This window comes from Lissotriton helveticus, chromosome 7, assembly GCF_964261635.1.
Source record: "Lissotriton helveticus chromosome 7, aLisHel1.1, whole genome shotgun sequence".
Lineage (NCBI taxonomy): Eukaryota > Metazoa > Chordata > Amphibia > Caudata > Salamandridae > Lissotriton > Lissotriton helveticus.
In genome coordinates, this window is record NC_136068.1 from 629,727,817 (window position 1) to 629,748,235 (window position 20,419).

Consider the following 20,419-nt stretch of genomic DNA (forward strand, 5'->3'; position numbering starts at 1 on the left):
TTCTAACCAATCTCTAAGCCGCATGGCTTGCGTCTGATGTCTTCATTTCTCATATAATTTTGCATCTTGCCCATGGCTGAGCCCAGGTTCAACTGCCTGCTGAAAATGTACAAGATCACAGTCTGCGTTTAGACATGAAGTATGACGTTTTTTTATATAGTGTTACCGGTAAGTAATATATTGTATTGTAATTACATGTATAAATCGCTTTATACTGCTCACTGAGATGTGTCAAAGCACATGCTCGAATGGTTGACATTCTCCACTGAAGTCTAGCTGCTGGATCCCATGATTAACACCCACTTTGCAGCCAGCCTCACTGCAGATATTAGACTGTATCAGCACATGCAATCTCCTTCTCAATACATTCTTCACCTCCTCACACATCTTTCACAAACTCAACTTTAACAAGTATAGTGCATAACTCGAACACACAGAGGCTTGGCTGGGTAAGCAGTCATGTTATCCAAGAAGTCTGTGACATTTTACAGATTTGCATATAGTCAGTGAGGTCCTAGGAAAAGCAGTTCTCCAATATTGGATCTTTTATAAATTCACATGCTTGAATCCTTCCCAGTCGTCGAAGTAGGAATCCCAGGGTACTATGGTAAAGCAGAATGTATCTGTATAATAGGCTGTAATGGCAATGCAAAGTCAGTTTATTAGCCTATCTGTCCTTTTTAAAAAGGCCCGAACATTAACTATAACCAATCAGGTAAGCGCACCCTCTAGAATACTGCCAATAGAGGCTGAATCCCTCACATGTTCTACCGCATGTCGTGTAAGGGAGTTTCCCTGAGCTCTGCTCCGTTTTTCCCTTTACATTAAAAAAATTATCTGCAACTATGTCTGAGACTACTAAGAAAGTCCTCTAAAGATCTTGCAAAATCTGTGGGAAGAAAAGGCTCAGTTTGGAGGATCCACTCAGAGACTTTCTTTACTGCTTCTACCCTCAACATCAGGTAAAGGAGTGCAACAAATGTCACGCTTTCTCTAAAACCTTGAAGACATGGAGGAAAGGCTACTTCTGTAGCCACAAAAGTCTAAACCTCAGAAATCCACCACTTCTGATAGATACATCTGCCTTGTGGATTCCTCACCTTGTGAATATCCCCCTGCGTCAGCAGCTTCCGGAAATTCTTTTTGTAGCTTCGCGCCAACGTGGACCGACGTCACAGAGGCACAGCATCGCTGACGTCACCGACCCCATATCAGGCCCACGCCGGCGTGATGACATCAGTTCCCTTTTTTCCGCGTCATCGACGCTAACGGTTTTCTAGGGATCGTCCGTAGCTTTTGCAGTAACTTTGTTACCTTGTGTTGTTGGTGTTTCATTGTCTTCTCTTTCGACATGTCTTTGAAGAAGACCGGATTTAAAGCCTGTGGAGAATGCGGCAAGACCATGTCCATTACGGATCCGCATGAATGCTGCTTATGGTGTCTTAGCTCCGACCACGACGTCGATGACTGCCGGTCTTGTAGGAAGATGACACCTAAGGCCCTCCGGGAGAGAGAAGCTAAGCTTCTTGTGGCGAAGCTTAAAGGAAGTAAGGAGAAGAAGAAATCGAGGTCGTGGACTCGACGCTCGAGGTCAAGATCTCGCTCGAGGTTGCGATCGGACTCGTCCTTGGCCCATGCTTCGAGGTCGTCTAAAAAGAAACATAAGAAGAGGACCCATGAATCCCGACATCGCTCGAGGAAGGATTCGGGTTCTAAGCCGAAGTCGCAGGTGAAACTGGTTGAGAAAGAGGTGGTGTCTTTGGCTTCGGAAGATCAGGACGCCGGGGGTCAGGTGTTGCATCCGAATTCGCCAGGTTCACCGAAGCAGGCAGCGAATCCATCTCCAGTTCCATTCCATCCTCCGGATCGGGAGGGTGAAGGTGAGGGGGAGATGGTTGGAGAGGGAGAGGCTCCGTTGCCCGAAGGTCTGTCAACCCCGGTGCACCAGCCTGAAGAGGAGGTCGACGTCATATCGACTCCACGCCCTCAAGAGCAGGCTGGGGGTTCGTACCCAGCCTTTCCGGCTCCAGGTCAGGATCCGACGCATTTTCTAAATGCGATGTATGGTATTTATTCCAGGGCTATGTACCCCTCTGGGGCTCCTGTTGGTCCCACGGGTCCGATGGCATTTGGTCTGGGTGTTCCCCAAACCTATGCTCCTGCGCCCTTTATTCCGGCACCGCTTTGGCAATTTCCGACGCCGGCGAGGCCTTCGACTCCGAAGCCATCGACGCCGAAGTCGACGACTCCGAATCCTTCGACGCCGATTTTATCATCCCTGATGACGAACCCTGAGCGACGTCGTGGGATTCTTCCTCGTCGGGCTCGGCGCCGGCTCCGACTTTGACGGACCCGACAGTGGATCCGGCAGCTTCGAATGTGAAGCGCCGGGCGAGGCGTGAAGCCCAGAGGCTGATGGAGGAAGAGAGCTATCGTGAGGAGTATTTGGAGGAGGGTGAGCTGCAGGATCCTGAGGACCCTTTTGAGGATCTTTCAGTAGCCAGTGGCCTTGAACTGTCCCCTGAGTGGGATTTGGTTTCCGTACCAGACGAACCCTCTAAAGATGTGCCTCCTTACCACATAGTGATTAGGAAGGCTGCACGTTTGTTGAACATTGCTTTACCTACTGCTGAGTTCAAGTCAAATCTTCTCACAGAGGTCCTTCACTCTCCATCATCGGTGTCTGAACCATTGCTGCCCTTTAATGATGCCCCTAAAGATCCAATTTTAGAGGTTTGGAAGAAACCCTTGTCAGCTCCTGCTGTGTCTAGGGCTGTTGCCAGAAGGTACAGAGCTGCTCCTGATGACCCAGAATTTTTATCCACTCACCCTCTGCCTGAGAGTTTGGTGGTGCAGGCGGCCTGTTCCAAACGATCAACGGGAGCTTTTCCTCAGGTTCCAGCTGAAAAAGAGTAGAGAAAGCAGGATCAGGCTGCTAAAAAGGTTTTCTCCTCCGTCAGTATGGCGCTGAAGTCCACAAATGCGACCTGCCTGATGGGGCGTTATATTCACGCCCTTATGGACACTGTAAAACAGTTGGTGCCCAAGTTGCCGTAGGAGGTTAGAAAAGACTTCCAGGAGGTTATCTCTGACACTCAGGCTGCAGCAAGGCAGGTGATTCAGAGTGGTTTGGACTCTGTGGCAAGGGTCATGGGCTCTTGTGTAGCTACAAGGAGAGCCGCGTGGCTGAAGTCGAGTGAATTTTCTTCAGATGTCCAATCTACGTTGTTGGATCTCCCGTTCGACGGATCTGGTTTATTTGGCAAGAAGGCAGACGCTGCTTTAGAACGCTTTAAAGACAGCTGGGCGACAGCCAAGTCATTGGGCCTTCAGACCAGGGGCACTTTTGGAAGGCATACTAGAGGATTTAGCAGATCTTCCTTTTGATCCTACAAGTCAACGCAGCAGCAGCCGCAGCAGCAGCAAAACACGCTGTACAGGTCTTATAGGGGCAAGCAAAGAGCCCGTTCTCGAGGCCGTCAAATCTCCTCCTCTTCCCCGTCCCAGCCCCCTGCCAACGCAGCAAAGCAGCCCTAGATCCGCCATTCCAGATCATGTGGGTCCGGTGGGGGGTCGTTTTACCCATTTCCTACGAGATTGGGAATTGATAACATCGGATCTTTGGGTTCTCAATCTCGTGGGGAATGGGAATGCTCTTCCTTTTCGGGAGTTTCCCCCAAATTACCCTCCTTGCCAAGGTTTTTGTTCGGAGGACCACCTGCTTCTCCTGCAGGAAGAAGTCCTGGCACTGTTCAGAAAGGGTGCGATAGAGGTGGTTCCGGAGCAGGAGAGGGGTCAGGGATGCTACTCCCGGTATTTTCTGATCCCCAAGAAGGATGGCAGGCTTCGGCCAATCCTGGATCTCAGGATCTTGAACCTTTACCTGAAACAGGAAAAGTTCAAGATGCTCACTCTTGCACAGGTTCTTCAAGCGCTGCTGGAAGAGGACTGGATGGTGTTGATCGACTTGCAGGATGCGTATTTTCATATTCCCATCTTGAAGTCGCACAGAAAGTATCTCCGTTTTACGGTTGGGTCGCAACACTACCAGTTTGCGGTCCTTCTGTTTGGTCTTACTACTGCGCCTCGAGTCTTCACCAAGGTGATGGCAGTGGTGGCAGCACATCTCAGGAGGTCGGGGATTCCGGTTTTCCCGTATCTGGACGACTGGCTGATCAAAGCGGAGTCGCCAGAGAAGGTTGCTCATTCATCTGCAAGAGGCAACTCAGTTGTTGCACAGGTTGGGTTTTTCGATAAATGTACCCAAGTCTCACCTGGTGCCCTCCCAGCGCAACCTGTTCATAGGTACGGTACTGGACACTACTGTATGTCGTGCATTCCCTCCTCCTCAAAGGATTCGCGACATACAGGAAATGATTCCTTTATTCTACAATGGAGCGGTTGTTCCAGTCCTGAAGGTCTTACGTCTGCTCGGTCTGATGGCTTCTTGCATTCTGTTGGTCAACCATGCACGCTGGCACATGAGGGCACTCCATTGGTGCCTCCGCAGGCAGTGGTATCAGCACAACGGAGATCTCAGGGAGTCAGTGAGGATCTCCAGAGAAACTGCAGCGGATCTGTCTTGGTGGAGCGTGGAAGGCAATCTGTCGCAAGGAAAGCCTTTTCAACTTCCTCCATCGGTGGCCACGGTAATAACGGATGCATCCACTCTAGGGTGGGGTGCTCATCTGGGGGACCTGGAGGTCAAGGGTCTTTGGTCTCCAGAGGAAAGGTTGCTTCACATCAACCTGCTGGAATTACGGGCGATACGTCTGGCACTCAAGGCCTTCCTCCCTTCCCTTCGGGGGCGGTCAGTTCAGGTCCTGAAGGACAACACGACCGCGATGTGGTATGTCAACAAGCAGGGAGGAGTGGGGTCGCATTGTCTCTGCAGAGAGGCTCTGCGTCTCTGGTCCTGGGTTCAGGATCATCAGATTTGTCTGATGGCATATCATCTGGCCGGAGTTCAGAACGTTCGTGCAGACAGTCTCAGTCGGCAGTTCTCTGCCGACCACGAGTGGAGGCTTCATCCAGAGGTGGTTCGTCACGTCTTTCGGACGTGGGGAACTCCTCGGGTGGGCCTGATCGCCACTCGCGAGAATGCTCACTGCCAGTCATTCTGCAGCCTCCAGTTTCCGATGCTGGGAGCCCTGGGGGACGCGTTTCAGTTGAGTTGGGGCTTGCAACTCCTTTACGCGTTTCCTCCCATACCCTTGATTCCTCGGGTTCTGAGGAAAATTCGCCGAGACCGGGCCCAAGTCATATTGATCGCCCCGGATTGGCCAAGAAGGGTGTGGTACTCAGACCTTCTCCACCTCTCCTCTCACCCGCCGCTCCGTCTCCCTCACAGGGCAGATCTCCTCTCCCAGATGGAGGGGCAGGTTCTACACCCCCACCTCCAGACCTTACACCTTCATGCCTGGAGATTTAACGGGGCAACCTGAGTTCCTTTTCTCTCCCACACAATGTGGTGGATGTCATTTTGTCAGCCAGGCGTGACTCCACTAAGTCCATTTATTCCTATAGATGGTCTAAGTTCGTTGCTTGGTGTGGGGAGAAGTCCATTGACCCTTTAAGGACTCGTTTGTCCAATATTCTTCAATTTGCTCTTTCCTTGGCCCAGCAGGGTTTTGCGGTGGCAACCATTAAGGGTTATTTGTCGGCCTTATCGGCTTTCCTTTGTTTGCCTGACCAGCCCTCTTTGTTTAAGTCACCTATTGTTTTACGGTTCATCAAGGGCTTTATCAATAAATTTCCTCCCACTCCTTTTATTGTACCTCAATGGGACTTGAACCTTGTTCTTACATTTTTGATGGGTTCACCTTTTGAGCCTTTACACTCATGTCCCTTGAGGCTTTTGTCTTTCAAGACGGTCTTCCTTGTAGCAATTACCTCGGCAAGGAGGGTAAGTGAGCTTCAAGCTCTTAGTTCAAGGCCCCCGTTTTTATCCATTCATGCTGATCGAATGGTTCTTAGGATCAGGGCTGCTTTTCTGCCGAAGGTGGTAACTCCTTTCCACCTGGGGCAATCTGTTACCCTTCATACCTTCTATCCTCCCCCTTCCAAGGAGGAGGAGCGGCTTCATCGCTTGGACCCTAAGAGGGCGGTGAGCTTCTACCTGGACAGGACAAGAGAGTTCAGGTTGGATGACCAGCTGTTCGTTGGATTTGCTGGCTGCAGGAAAGGAAGATCTGTGCACAAGTGCACGCTTTCAAGATGGATAATTTTGTGCATCAAGATCTGCTACTCCCTGGCGGGTAAGGAACCTCCAGAGGGTATAAGGGCTCATTCTACTAGATCTGCTCTTTCTAGAGGTGCGTCTGTAGAGGACATTTGCAGAGCCGCGACTTGGGCCTCCCTCCACACTTTCACGAAGCATTACTGCTTGGATACCGAGGTGAGGAGGGACGGCCACTTTGCGCGCTCTGTCCTCCAGGATTTCTTGGTATAGAAGAGTGGACACCCTCCTCCGGGAGTGGGGACTGCTGTGGGACTCTATTCACTAGGTGAGGAATCCACAAGGCAGATGTATCTATCAGAAGAACAAGTTACTTACCTTCGGTAACGCTGTTTCTGGTAGATACAGTGTCTGCCTGTGGATTCCTCACTGACCCGCCCGCCTCCCCGTTGTCCACTCTTGTATACCATGTTTATTTTATATATATATATATATATATATATATATATATATATATATATATTATATATATTTATTGTCAAAGGAAATGTTATGTTGCTTTCCCTTATTGTTTTTGCACTATGTGTGTAATCTGGACATTGTGTACTGTGTATACTTTGTATTGTTCTACTGCCATTGGTCCGTCCGTGTGCCTCAAAGGCACGGAAAAAAGGGGCGTAACTGATGTCATCACGCCGGCGTGGGCCTGATATGGGGTCGGTGACGTCAGCGGAGTCGCGCGCGATGCCGTGCCTCTGTGACGTCCGTCCACGTCGGCGCGAAGCTACAAAAAGAATTTCCGTAAGCTGCTGACGCAGGAGGATATTCACAAGGTGAGGAATCCACAGGCAGATACTGTATCTACCAGAAAAAGCGTTACCGAAGGTAAGTAACTTGTTCTTCTGAGGAGGACAGTGATACATCTGTGAGAACCCACAAAAGGTCAAGATCTTCAGACAAGGGGACATCTGCAAAGGGCAGAAAGGAATTAAAAATGCATCATAAAGGTCCTCTGAGAAAGGAGAAGCTACAACTCATCTCCACAGAGGCGGCCTTCTATCAACCTACTAGTCCATCTGTGAAGACAGGAGTGTGAGCATTCTTCCTACTCTGAATCGGTCAGGTCAAAAAGTCCTCTCAAAGCCCTGTCAACGACGACATCACCGTGAAACGTTTATCGACGACGACGGTCACCACAGTCCTGGCCATGAGACCATAGTCCTCGAAGACATCGATGACAGCCATAAACCCACCCATCACATCTACAGGGGTAATATTGTCAATTAAGACACAGTCGACGGCGGTGTAACCCCTGACGTCGACGAAGTCTGGATCGATGACAGCACCGTCGACTGGGGCATCGACAACGGAGTTCCGAACGTTGATGCCAAAGTTCACCTGGTTGGCAACATCGACGGGACAGTCGACAATTATAAAAATCTCAAAAATAACAAAAACGGTTTAAAAACTGAATTGACATCCCCTAGCAAGGTCTCCTCTTTGTCACCAAGTCACCTGTTGGACCTGGAGGAGTTGGATGACGATGGTGCTTTTGGGGAAGCGCACAAACCATCAAAGCTCCAGGTAAAATACCAGGAGGAAGCCTAAGACGAGGAATTATTATCATCAATATTATGCCCCTCCCAACTGGCTTTATGAACATTTTCATTACCATTCTCATTCGCAGCCAAGGTATTATAAAGTGCGAATTCCCATATCACTAGTCCAGGATCTGCAGGCGCCATGCTGCAAGATTATAGAAAAAGATATCCTGACCCTCCACAGAAGCAACCAGTAGCACCACCTCAGCGTACCTCTCTTGCTATGCCACCGCATATGACTCGGTTTATGACACCCAGGATGACACCTGCCTCGAACATAGCAGTGCCACCAAGAGAGAGCCTAATCTGTTCAGAAGATGAAAGGGAGGAAGACGAGATCCCTGAACTCCGACCCCCATGGGATGACTACCTTCTTCCCATTCCATTGCATCCACCACCGCACCCTTCAGATTTTCCCCCTGAGGACATCGGGGGCTTTCATAATCTGATGGACCGGGCTGCAACACAATTTCATCTCCCAACCTCTGTTAAACAGTTCAACTGTTTTCTCTATAGCTTTAAGGAGCATGGAAGTCGGTGAGGGACATCACCATCATTGATTATATCCGGGAGGAGGATATTAAGATAATGAAGAACCTGGCTACAGCAGCAGCAGTACCACCTTACCTGGACAAAAAGTACAAAGCTGTAGAGGATTCCCCCGCTTGCCTCACAGGTCCTCCCAAACCAGACTCTGTGCTTTCATAGGGAGCGCAAAGGCACGCCAGAAACCCTTCTGCTTCCATCTCCGTGCCGCCAAACAAAGAAGGCAAGAGCATGGACATCATAGGGAAGAGGTTCTCCCTCATGTCTATTATCACCGTTCAATCGGCCAACTCGCTAGTGATCCTGTGTCCTTACGACCGACAAATGTAGTCCGATGTCACCAGGTTAACTGACTTGGTGCCTGAGTACAAAAAGGCAGAAGCAAGAAAGATCCTCTGGGAGGGTGCGCGTACCTCCTAGGAGATTATAGATTGTGCAATGGAAATCGCCATCTCAGATTTCCGCAAATTAGCCAGAGCAGCTGTCTTGAGATTGATGGGATGGCTTAAAGCCACATTCTTTAGGCTGGAGGTACAATAGAAGATCTTGGACATAGCCTACGACGGAGAATCATTGTTCGGGAGACACACAGATGATGCTCTATTGATGATAAAGATGAAGACTGACACCGCTAGGTCCCTAGGCACCCTTCAGTCTAAGTAGTGACCCTTTTGAGGAGCTAGAGAAAAGGGTTTATCTTCCAACAGGGGGGGGGGGGGTTATCAACTATCTCAACAATATCAACCCTTTCAGTCACAATATAGAACCGCTTACCAACATCAGGCGTACGGCCAACCACCCTCGATTGCCTATAACAAACTAGGCCCATGATGCTTGCCAGAGGAGTCATGTATATGTTGAAAAGTGTGGGGCTGAGTCATGATCCCTGTGGGACTAAACAGATGATGTCCTTGAGTTCTGATGTGAACAGTGAAAGCCTTACTAGTGTTTCTCCAGTGAGGGCTGCCGTCTGTCCATGGTTGAGGATGGTGTCTATATCGTCTTTATAAGCGAGGAGGGTTGTTTCGATGCTGTGGTTGTTTTTTAATCTGGGTTGTAAGTTATCCAGGAGTTTGTGCCATTTTATGTGGTCCGAGAGTAAACTGATGTTATCCAGTATTGGGGTATCTTTCATAGATTCACATGCTTTGAATCATCCCCGCCGACGAGGTGGGAGTCTCGCGGTACAATAAAATATATACATTATAGTCATAATAACATCATACCATAGGCTATAGTAGATAGCAAAGTCACTACACTAGCCTATCTTAGTCCCTTTGCAAAAAGAACCAAACTTGAAAACCAGCCAATCAGGCAGCAGCCCCTCCTAGAACCTTCCCCACAGAGAGGCAAACCCTCAGATTTTATACATCACCTCGTGTGTTAGGGAGTCTCCCTGAGCTCTGCTCAGTTTTTTCTTTAAGCCTTACTTTCTGTGAAGAAATATGTCTGATTCTAAGAAGAGTTTGTTTTTGGCCTGTTCTTCATGTGGGAAGAAGAGACTACACTTTGAGGGCCCACATAAGGAGTGTATTTATTGCCTCTACCCAGCACACAAGGTTAAGGACTGCAGGATCTGTAGAACCTTTCCTGCCAAGACCTTGAAGGATAGAGAAGGACGCCTGCTGGTTTGGTTGGAGAAGTTGAAGGCATCATCTGAAGTGGTATCTGAAGGTGAGGGCAGTATTAGTCCTCAAGTGCCCACCCCCATATCCAAGAAGAGGGATAGATCTGGAGATCCTCCTGAGAAGCTGAGTAAGACCTTGAAAACATCCTCTTCTGAGGTAAAATCTAGAGATAAGGTGAAGGTTTCTCAGACAACTACCTCAAAATCTCTTCAGGGCCCTCCGTCGATGAGTAAAACATCTTCGTCGATGAGAAAATCACCACAGAAGGTGAGTGGATCTTCAGCGTCAAAGAAAAAGTATACTGTCGACAAGATCCCCGTCGACTGCATCGACGACGAGTGTCCCTATGCCGTCGACTCACATCATGTCGACACCGGCTTAGTCGTCGAAGATCCCGTCGACTATGCCTCCGCTGTCGACGACTGTTATCCCGTCATCGACGAGTATCCCGTCGACGATGCATCATGTTCCGTCGAAGAGCCCGCCGTCGACGACCAGCCCACCGTCGACGATGATACCGTCAACGATCTCACCATCGACGATGATTATACCCTCGACGGCCAGTCCACCGTCAACGACAACTTCAACTGTGACGTCGACAATGTCTTTTCCGTCGACTACATCTATGATCACAACATCGGCGATGCCGTCTGTTACAGCAGAATATGAATCACCATCGACATATATTTCTGCCACTTTGAGGCATAAAAAAACCTGCGCCTTTACAATTTACGCCTATTTTGAGCTCTAAATTGTCGTCTTCCAGACAATTTTACCATGATGTATCACACATTTCATCTTTACGTCCTAGCCATTATTTGGAGGAATCTGAAGATGATGATGACCCCTATGGAGAGGCACATGACCCTTCACAACTCAGGATAAAATATCAGGAGGATGATGAAGAAGAGGAATACTATGAACCATGTGAGTTTTTAAGAGGGCCTCAAGAAGTATTCCATCAAGAGCCAGTGGTTCAAATGCCTGCCTCCTTGCTCCAGGACCTTACGGCAATGTTAAAAGACTATAATAGCCGTTTTCCTCCAGTTCCACCTCCACAACAACCTTCTGCACCTTTAGAGATGCAACCTGTGACACCTGCAACACCAGTTTCTGAGCCCCAGGTGACAGGTTTCCTTCACAGCTGCTACAAGATGATGACGGGGACATGGTAGCTGAGGATTGAGAAATTCCTAATTCACCCACTACCGTAAACGAATGGGATGAATATTTAATTCCGACTCCAGCGTCACCGATTCCTCCAGCTGCAGACTCTCCTCCTGAGGACATAGGAGGTTTCCATGCCAGTATGGAAAGGACATCAGCTAGGTTTCACCTAAACATGCCAGTACAGAAGACGGAATGTTTCTTAAATGATTTTAAAGACCTAAACAGGAAGTCTGCACGTTCTATTCCCATAATTGATCATATATGGAAAGAGGGAGTAAAGATCATTGAAACTCCATTCTCCATTCCTGCAAGCCTCCCTAGGATTGACAAAAAATACAAAGCGCCGGATGATGCACCTGCCTGCCTTTCGGGTCACCCTAAAGCAGACTCCGTTATCTCTCAGGCAGCGCAAAGAAAATTTCGGAACCCTTCAACTCCAATAACAGCTCCTCCTGACAAGGATGGAAGGCGACTGGACAACATAGGCAAACGTTTTACCACGATGGCAGGCGCTACTGTTCGGGCTATGAATTGTTTAGCCATCTTAGGCAGATATGACTGTCAATTATGGTCAGACATCTCGCCCTATATAGATCTGCCTGATAATAAGAAAGTGGAGGCAAGAAAAATTCTCACGGAGGGTGAAAGAGCCGCTTCCGAAATCATAGATATCTCTATGGATATAGCATCCCTCGTATTCCGTCAACTAGCAGATGCGGCTACACTTAGAAGACAGGGCTGGCTTAAAGCCATTAATTTTTGCACAGAAATCCAGACTAAAATCCTGGACATGCCTTTTGATGGCGATCTTTTGTTTGGCAAACATATCAACGACGCACTACAGGATATAAAAAAGGACACAGATACTGCAAGATAATTGGGTACCTTGCAATATCGGAAGACACCTTTTTCGAGGAGCAAGAGGCAGAGGTTCTTACACCTTTCGTGGGGGTTACCAGAAATACCAACAGCAGGGGAACCAGGGTCGATACGGATATTCGTACCAACAACAACAGCAAGCCTACAGGAACCCTCCAACGGCCGCCTATAGACAACAAGGCAAGAGGCATCAACCTCAAGGCAGAGATTCTGCCAGAAGGCAGTGACATTCCTGTTGCACCTGCACCAGACATGCCTCAAGCATTCAAAATTCCAATTATTTCCCAACATTTCAACAATTGGATGAAAATAACCAAGGACAAGTGGGTATTAGATATCATAAAATGTGGACACACCCTGGAGTTCACCAAATTTCCCCCTCTTCAACCACCTCCAAAGAAAAACCCACAGCATCTTTCTCTACTCAGGAAAGAGGTAAAATCTATGTTGTCAAAAGGGGCGATAGAAAGAGTTCCTCACTCTCAAACAGGAAAGGGATTCTATTCTAGTTTTTTCCTGGTAAAGAAAAAGTCTGGGGATTGGAGGCCGATCTTAGACTTGCGAATGCTGAACAAGTACCTTCAGAAGAAATCCTTTGGCATGGTAACACTTCAGGAAATTCTTCAGCTTCTAGACCATGCGGATTCATGACAACCTTGGATCTCCAGGATGCGTATTTTCATATCCCTATTCATCCCAAACATCGAAATTTTCTGAGATTCACTGTGACAGGCGCACATTTCCAATTCAAAGTCCTTCCATTTGGCCTGCGCTCTGCTCCAAGAGTCTTTACCAAATTTCTAGCAAGGCATCCAGCTATTCCCATACCTGGATGACTGGCTAATAAAGGCTCCATTCTTTCGCCAGGCTTCTCTTGCAACAACCAAATGCCTGCAAATATTTCATTCTCTAGGCCTCTCGGTAAACGCCTTTATCCTTCTCAAGTGATACAATTTCTGGGAGCAAGATTAGACACTATTCAAGACAAAGCATTCTTGTCCGCAGACAGAATATCTCGCCTTCTCTCTCTGGCATCAGACCTTCTAAAAAGAAAGTTTGCTTCAGTGAGAATGATCAAATCTTTTCTGGGGATTTTGTCGTCAGCAATTCTGATAGTGCCTCAGGCACGGCTAAAGATGAGGCCAATTCAAGAGGAGCTAGACAATCAGTGGTTTCAGATCTCAGGTTCATTCGACAACATGGTTCAAGTAACTCCAGTTATGAAAGAAATGCTTTCTTGGTGGAGTTGTTCCAAGAATGTCTCCGTAGGGCTCAACTTTCAGCCTCCAGTTCCGGATTTCATCATCACCACAGATGCTTCCCTGGAAGGTTGGGGTGCGCATCTTCAAGACCTAAGCGTAAGACGGAAGTGGCCTTCAGCAATGGCGAAAATGCACATCAACTTTTTGGAGCTTCGAGCAATTTCACTGGCCCTGCAGTCTTTTCTACCTCATCTCCGAGGATCTACAGTTCTCATCAGAACCGACAACACCACTTGCATGCATTACCTAAACAAGCAGGGTGGTACAAGGTCTCACATTCTGTCCCAGGAAGCTCAAAACATCTGGAAGTGGCTTCTCTGGCACAATATCACAATCAAGGTGGAACATCTTCCAGGGGTCCAGAATACCTGGGCAGATTTCCTCAGCAGGGCAACGAAATCGTGTCACGAATGGGAGCTGGATCAAACAATACTGGACAATATCTTTCAGAAGTGGGGCAAGCCAAATCTGGATCTCTTTGCCACCAAAGACAATCGGAAGTGCCTTTTCTTCGCAAGTTGGGAGCCGGAGAAAGGCTCCTGGGGGAACGCTTTCATGATGAGATGGACGGGAATCTTTGCCTATGCATTCCCTTCCTTTCCTCTGATCCCGAGGCTTCTACACAAGATGAAGAAGGAACCATGCTGCATGATTCTTATTGCACCGAAATGGCCACGTCCGCACTGGTTCACAGAGCTTCTCCTTCTCTCCAAGTGCAAGCCATTCCGCCTTCCAATACTACTGGATCTGCTAACAATGAGCAAAGGCCAGATTCTTCATCCTTGCCCATCTCAACTGCAACTCCATGCTTGGTTCCTGGACTCACAGATTTCAGGGATGTAGACTTACCTCAAGAATGCAGGGACATACTGAATAAAGCAAGAGCCCCTTCTACATTATGGACGTATGCCTTAAAATGGAAGAGATTCTGTTGCTGGTGCTCTAACAACAACTTACATCCGCTGGAATGTTCACCCGATAAGGTTCTGCCTTATCTATTGTCGCTTTCAAAGTCTGGTCTAACGTTTGCATCGGTTAAATTGCATTTGGCCGCTATTTCAACATACAGAAGGTCTTCTGAAGTGGCATCACTTTGTTCCAATCGTCTCATTAAGCAGTTCCTGAAGGACTTTTCAGAACTTTCCCACCTATTAGAGCTCCTCCGGAGTGGAGACTAAATCTGGTTCTACAACAACTGATGAAACATCCATTTGAACCCATTCATTAAGCAGATAACAAGTATCTCTCATGGAAGACGGCTCTACTGTTGGCACTCGCCTCTTCCCGACAAGTGAGTGAAATACAGGCGTTTACTATAAGGCAACCATATTTGAAATTTGCTAAGGATTACGTTTTCCTGCGGACTAATCCCACATTTATACCTAAAGTTCCTACTTCATTTCATCTCAATGAACCGATAATATTGCGGACATTCTTTCCTAATCAGACTTCCGCAGCGGAGAAGTCATTGCATACCTTGGATATCAAAATATGCTTGAAATTCTACATATCTCGGACTGTGTCCATCAGAAGATCTGATCAGTTATTTCTCTCGTATGGTGGACCAAAGCCAGGCTCAGCTGTATCAAACGCTACTATCTCGAAGTGGATTGCATCCACGATTCAATTCTGCCATTGTAAGGCAGGCCATCCATTGGCAAGCAAGCCTAAAGCTCATTCTACTAGGGCAATGTCCTCATCTACAGCATTGTTTACTGGTGTGTCTTTGGACAAGATTTGCCGGGCTGCAACCTCTAAGAGTGTACATACTTTCACTCTGCATTATTGCCTGGATCTGGCAACAGAAGCTGAGTCAGCAGTTGGACAAGCAGTGCTACGAAACCTCTTTAGAAAAGGAAAGCCTGATGGCAGGAATGTTTGGTTTCTGATATTGTACAGATTCTTTATTGTATAAAATCATTGTTGTGTATGTATATGGCTTACTCTTTCTCACAGTATAGGTTTGTTTATATATTTTGCAATAGTTTGACATGGTATCTCTTGAACTTCTTATGATACCCACCATCCACTATGTGTATAAGTATTATTTACTGCTAGCTACTCTGATTCTAAGCATGTGAATCTATGAAAGATACCCCAATACTGGATAAGAAAACGATTTACTTACCTGTAACTTCAGCTATCCAGTATTGGTATCTTTCATAGATTCACATGCGACCCTCCCTCCTCCCCGGAGAGGCTTACCTTATCATTATGGCATACTTATGGTCACTTGTGCTACGAAAATCTGAGGGTTTGCCTCTCTGTGGGGAAGGTTCTAGGAGGGGCTGTGGCCTGATTGGCTGGTTTCGAAGTTTGGTTCTTTTTGCAAAAGGACCAAGATAGGCTAGTGTAGTGACTTTGCTATCTACTATAGCCTATGGTATGATATTATGACTATAATGTATATATTTTATTGTACCGTGAGACTCCCACCTCGTTGGCGGGGATGTTTCTAAGCATTTGAATCTATGAAAGATACCAATACTGGATAACTGAAGTTACAGGTAAGTAACTCGTTTTCTTCTTCTCTATGACTTTGGCTGGAAAGAGGAGCAGCAAGGTGGGTTGGTGGGTGCTGAGTATTTTGTGGTTGGCTACAGTGTTTTTTGAGGAAGGTGGTGATTTCGACATGTTTCCAGCTATCTGGGAAGGTGGCTGCTTTGATGGAGACGATAATGGAAGTGAGTGCAACGCCGATCATGGCTCTTCCCAGGCTGTAAATAGTGTGGAGCAGGGATCTGTGGGAGCCCCTGAGTGGACTGCCTTTATTATTGCTACAGTGTCCTTGATGGATAGATGTTTCCATGCTGCCAGTTGGTGGTCTTTGGTTGATGAGGTTAACAGGCTGGGAAGGTCGATGAAATGTGGCTGGGATTTGAAATTGCTGAAGATTTTTGTGATTCTTTCATGAAATAAGTCAGAGGTTGTTGAGGAGTTGTTGTGTAGGGGGGATTTGGGTCGCTGCTGTTGAGTTGGTGAGGTTCTTGACGATGGCAAAAAGTTCATTACAGTTGTTGGAGCTAGATTTGATTCTCCGGGTCGGTCCTATTTTTTGGTCTCTTTTTCTTGATGCCGATAGTGTCTAAGTGCGGACTTGTATGTGTTTCTTGCAGTGGTTCCTAAGGTGGTTCTCCATTTTCTTTTGAGTTGTTTGCAAACTCACTTGGATTCTCTGAGGTCAGTGTTGTACCCCCTAGGTTGGTTGTTGCATCTTTTGGTTTGGTGTTTTTCAGGGGCGCCAGGGTTTTGACACAGGTGGTGATCCAGTTGAAGTTGCCTGTGTTCTTGTTGATGTTGTTGGTGGGGTCTATGTAGTTTAGTTAGAGGGCATTCAATTTCTGTAACTTTCTTCCAGTAGCAGCTTGGGGTGTTGCTGGACTCCGTAAAGGTGGTTGGTTCACCTGCTATGTGGAAATGGACAATGTGGTCCACCTATGTGAGTGGGATGATGTGGCTGACTTTAACCTTGTTCCTGGTGAAGAGGTGGTCATGGGTGTGTCCGATAATGTGGGTAGGGTATTGCATGTGCTGAGTGAAGCTGATGTTCTGTAGACTTACAAGCAAGTCTGCAGAGTTGGAGTCTGTGAGGTCGTTGAGATGAAAGTTGAGATCGCGTAGTACTATTAAGTCTTTGGTGCCCTTGGAGAGGAGTGGGGTGAGGAGGTTTCTAAAGTGGATGGGAGGACCTGGGGCCCCGTAGGAGAGGGCGCCTTTGATAGTGGTTTTACTGTCAGTCTATGGCTTCAAGTGCATGTGTTACATAAAAGTTGCTTCTGGGTCAGTGTAAGAGGTACACTTGATTGTGTTTCTGTTGATGATGATGAGTCCTCCGCCTGGTTTGCAGGATTTTGTATCCAGTAGGGATGGTTTTTGCGATGTCTGGCACCAATGTGGGGCTGAGCCAGGTTCTCGTGAGGAAGAGGAGGTCTGGTGCATTGGATACAGTGAGGTCCCAAATCTCGGTGGAGTGCTTGCCAATGAGCGTGTGTTGGGGAGCATGCAGGTCAGTGAGTGCTTTTGTGCAGTGTGGGTGTGTGGTGCTGTGAGTGTGTGGGTCTTGAGTTCTGACTTGGTGAGAGGTGCCATGTGGACGGTGGGGGCAGGTATGTGGAGGAATGAGAAGTGACAATGGGATCAGGCTTTGGAGCCAACTGTAGACTGAGGGGCAGCTCAGCAGTAGTGTTTGTGGAGGCATCTGGGGTCTAGTTATTTGGCAATATAGCTGCAGGAGACATTTGGACCAGGGTTGCTGGGGGTGGGTGCAGTCCACACGCGGACAGGTGCCGATGGGTATTCCTTCAGTCTCCATTAAGTAGGGCCTTAAAGAGTGAGAGGAGAGCGGGGATGGACTCAGCAAGAGTGGGAAAGTTCATCGGGAATGGCAAGGTGGCAAAACAAGATCAGTGGTGCGAGCCGGGAGGCAAAAACTGACAGAAGAGACCAAGATACAAAACAGAGCAGTAAGAGAATCAACAGATGCAAAAGGGGCAGTTAAGAGGAGCAAAGGATGCAACAAGGATTAACTAAACAGAGACAATGGGCAGCTGGTATAAACAAGAAAGAGCAGTTACCAACTCTGGGTCAGAACGAGCAGCTACCAAGAAAAACAGCCGGAGACAGACACCAGCATGAAAAGTGGCAGGAGACCGCCACAAACATGAGTAAGAAGGGCAAGCAACGCGAGGTCAAGGTCGCGCAGAAGCGAGACACCTTGGCACCTACTAATCTCATGTGATCAAACCGTACTTCTATGCCCACTGATTTTTTTGGGTGTTTTTTTTTTTTTTTTTAACGAAAGGGATCCCAGTAGCTAACCAAGATAAGCAACCCCCCCCCCCCCGCCTAAAGGGGAATAATTCGTTATACACCTAGCCTTTCCATATTCTCTGCTGTTTCTGAACTCACCCACCATCCCAATTGAGTTTCCTGCAAGAACACAGTTAGCTTCAGAAACTTTACATAGGGCCCGATATACCTCTGAAAATCCATATCTGAAAGAAACACATAGTGATAGATTCCTTACCTTAGAATTACCCCCAGGTGTCAGACTGGCTCCGGAAAGGTTTCGTCAGCAGTACCCCTGCGCTTCGGAAGGTGACGTCATGCGGCTCTGCGTCCGTCGTAGGAGTCTTAATCGCCGGATGACGTCACAGCAGCTACTTAGACGCCGCCCTAGCGCGCTGACGTCAGTTCTTTCTTTTTCTGCGCCAGCAAGCTAAATCCGAGAAGAGCACGTACTCCCCAGTCACTTTTTGACTGAGTTTTTTTAATGCCTTTTACCTCATTTCTTCTGAATCGATCGACTCCTAGTGTTGTAGGGATGCCTGGTTTTAAGAACTGCAGGGAGTTTCTTTTTTTTATTTATTTTTTAAACTTTGTTTATTAAAATTTTCAATGAAGTACAGTACAGACATCACATACGGAAAGAGTATGAATACCTGAGGATTTCCGGTTACACACATCCTGTGTACATTGAGAACGTGCAGTTATATTATTACCAAACGCAAGCAAAAAAACACAACAGAACGAAAAAAGGCAATCATCAGAGGTGTCAGTCGGTACTTCTGGTCAGTATACAAGATATACATTAGAAATCAGCAAATAATCAATAGAGCTACATGAAAGCATTAGGGGAGCGAACTAGCATCACATAGCCATCTTATATTTGTTTAGACATATAATGGGGCCATTACGACGAGGCAAGGCGATATGTGAGGAGTGAGGTCTAGACCAAGTTATCAGCATTTAAGGCACATTCTCTTGTATTTAGCTATGGGTGGATAGTCCCCGCCTCCGAACCTGGATCCTGTGCATCCAACTGTCTATTGTGACTTACGGCCTCTTGTGTATCTTGTCATCGAGGGCGAGTTTTTTCTAGCTTGTGTCCATGCCAGGAATGGTTCCCATATATCGCGTGGCCTGGACGCTGTTGGCATTAACTCCCAGTATGTGCCTAGCTGTGTGTGTCCGTATGCTACGTCTGATAACCAGGCTCCAAAAGTAGGTAGAACGCTACGGCCCCATCTTACCGCCACCTGACGCCTGGCATATAGTAATAGTAGTGCGTGGAGTTTGCGTCTGGCCGGTTCCGTTTCTGACACTAGATCCAGGAGCCCCAGATGAGGTGTGGGGGCATCTGACCTTCCAACTATTTGATTGACGGCATCAAAGACTGCGGTCCAGTACCTATTAAGGCGAGGGCAATTCCAGGCAACATGCAAGAAAGTAGCCTCATCCATGCCACACCTCCAAAATCTAGCGTCATCTCTTATACCCATGCGATGGAGGCTGACAGGGGTGCGGTAATATCTATGTAAGAATTTGAAATGCACCAGTCGTAGTTTATAATTTGGTGAGAGTTGCAGGAGTTGCTTACAACAAAAGGACCAATGTGTGTCCTACAATGGTGGGTCTAGCTGTGCATTCCAAAGTTGCATAGAGATTGGCGTAATTGCCGGGGCCTGATCCTGCATAGCAGTATATATGCGAGTGACTAATTTTTTCGATGAGGCTCTAGCCAACACATCCTGGAGTGCGCGCAGTGTGGGGGGCTCGTCCGGGAATCCCTCCCAAAATGCCGGACATGATGATTTCAATTTATGGTAACTGAAGGCGTCCCGGAATGTCGCAGGCCCTTCTTCTCCCTCTGCTCTTGGATCTTTGAACACTCCCTCCGGGTATACATCTGCAAACGTGCGCAGTGAGGTGCCAGCGTAAGATATCTCACCCCCACTTTCCGCCAGACAGGGGAGCATCGGATTACGTTTCAGCGGAATAGCCGGTGCATATAGGAGCGGGAGGCAGGCTCTCTTTTGCAACTCATGCCATGCCCAGCGTAGGGTGCCAGCAGAGTCAACATCCATGGTGGGCCTCGGGGCTTTGTGGTATAGTGGCACATTTAAAGGGTATGGAGCTACCGAGTCAAGTTCGACCGCCACATGCGGCTGATATGGCGTCGGGTATACCCAGAAATGTAGAAATTGGGCCTGTGCACATAGGGCGTGCAATTGCATGTCCGGTGCCCCTATGCCACCCTGACTCAGCGGCAGTGTTAATAACGCCCAGGAGACTCTGGCCTGTGACCCCGCCCACACCAAAGCCAAAAGGTGAGACCTCAGAATAGTAAAAAAGTGTTTTGTGAGTGGTATTGGG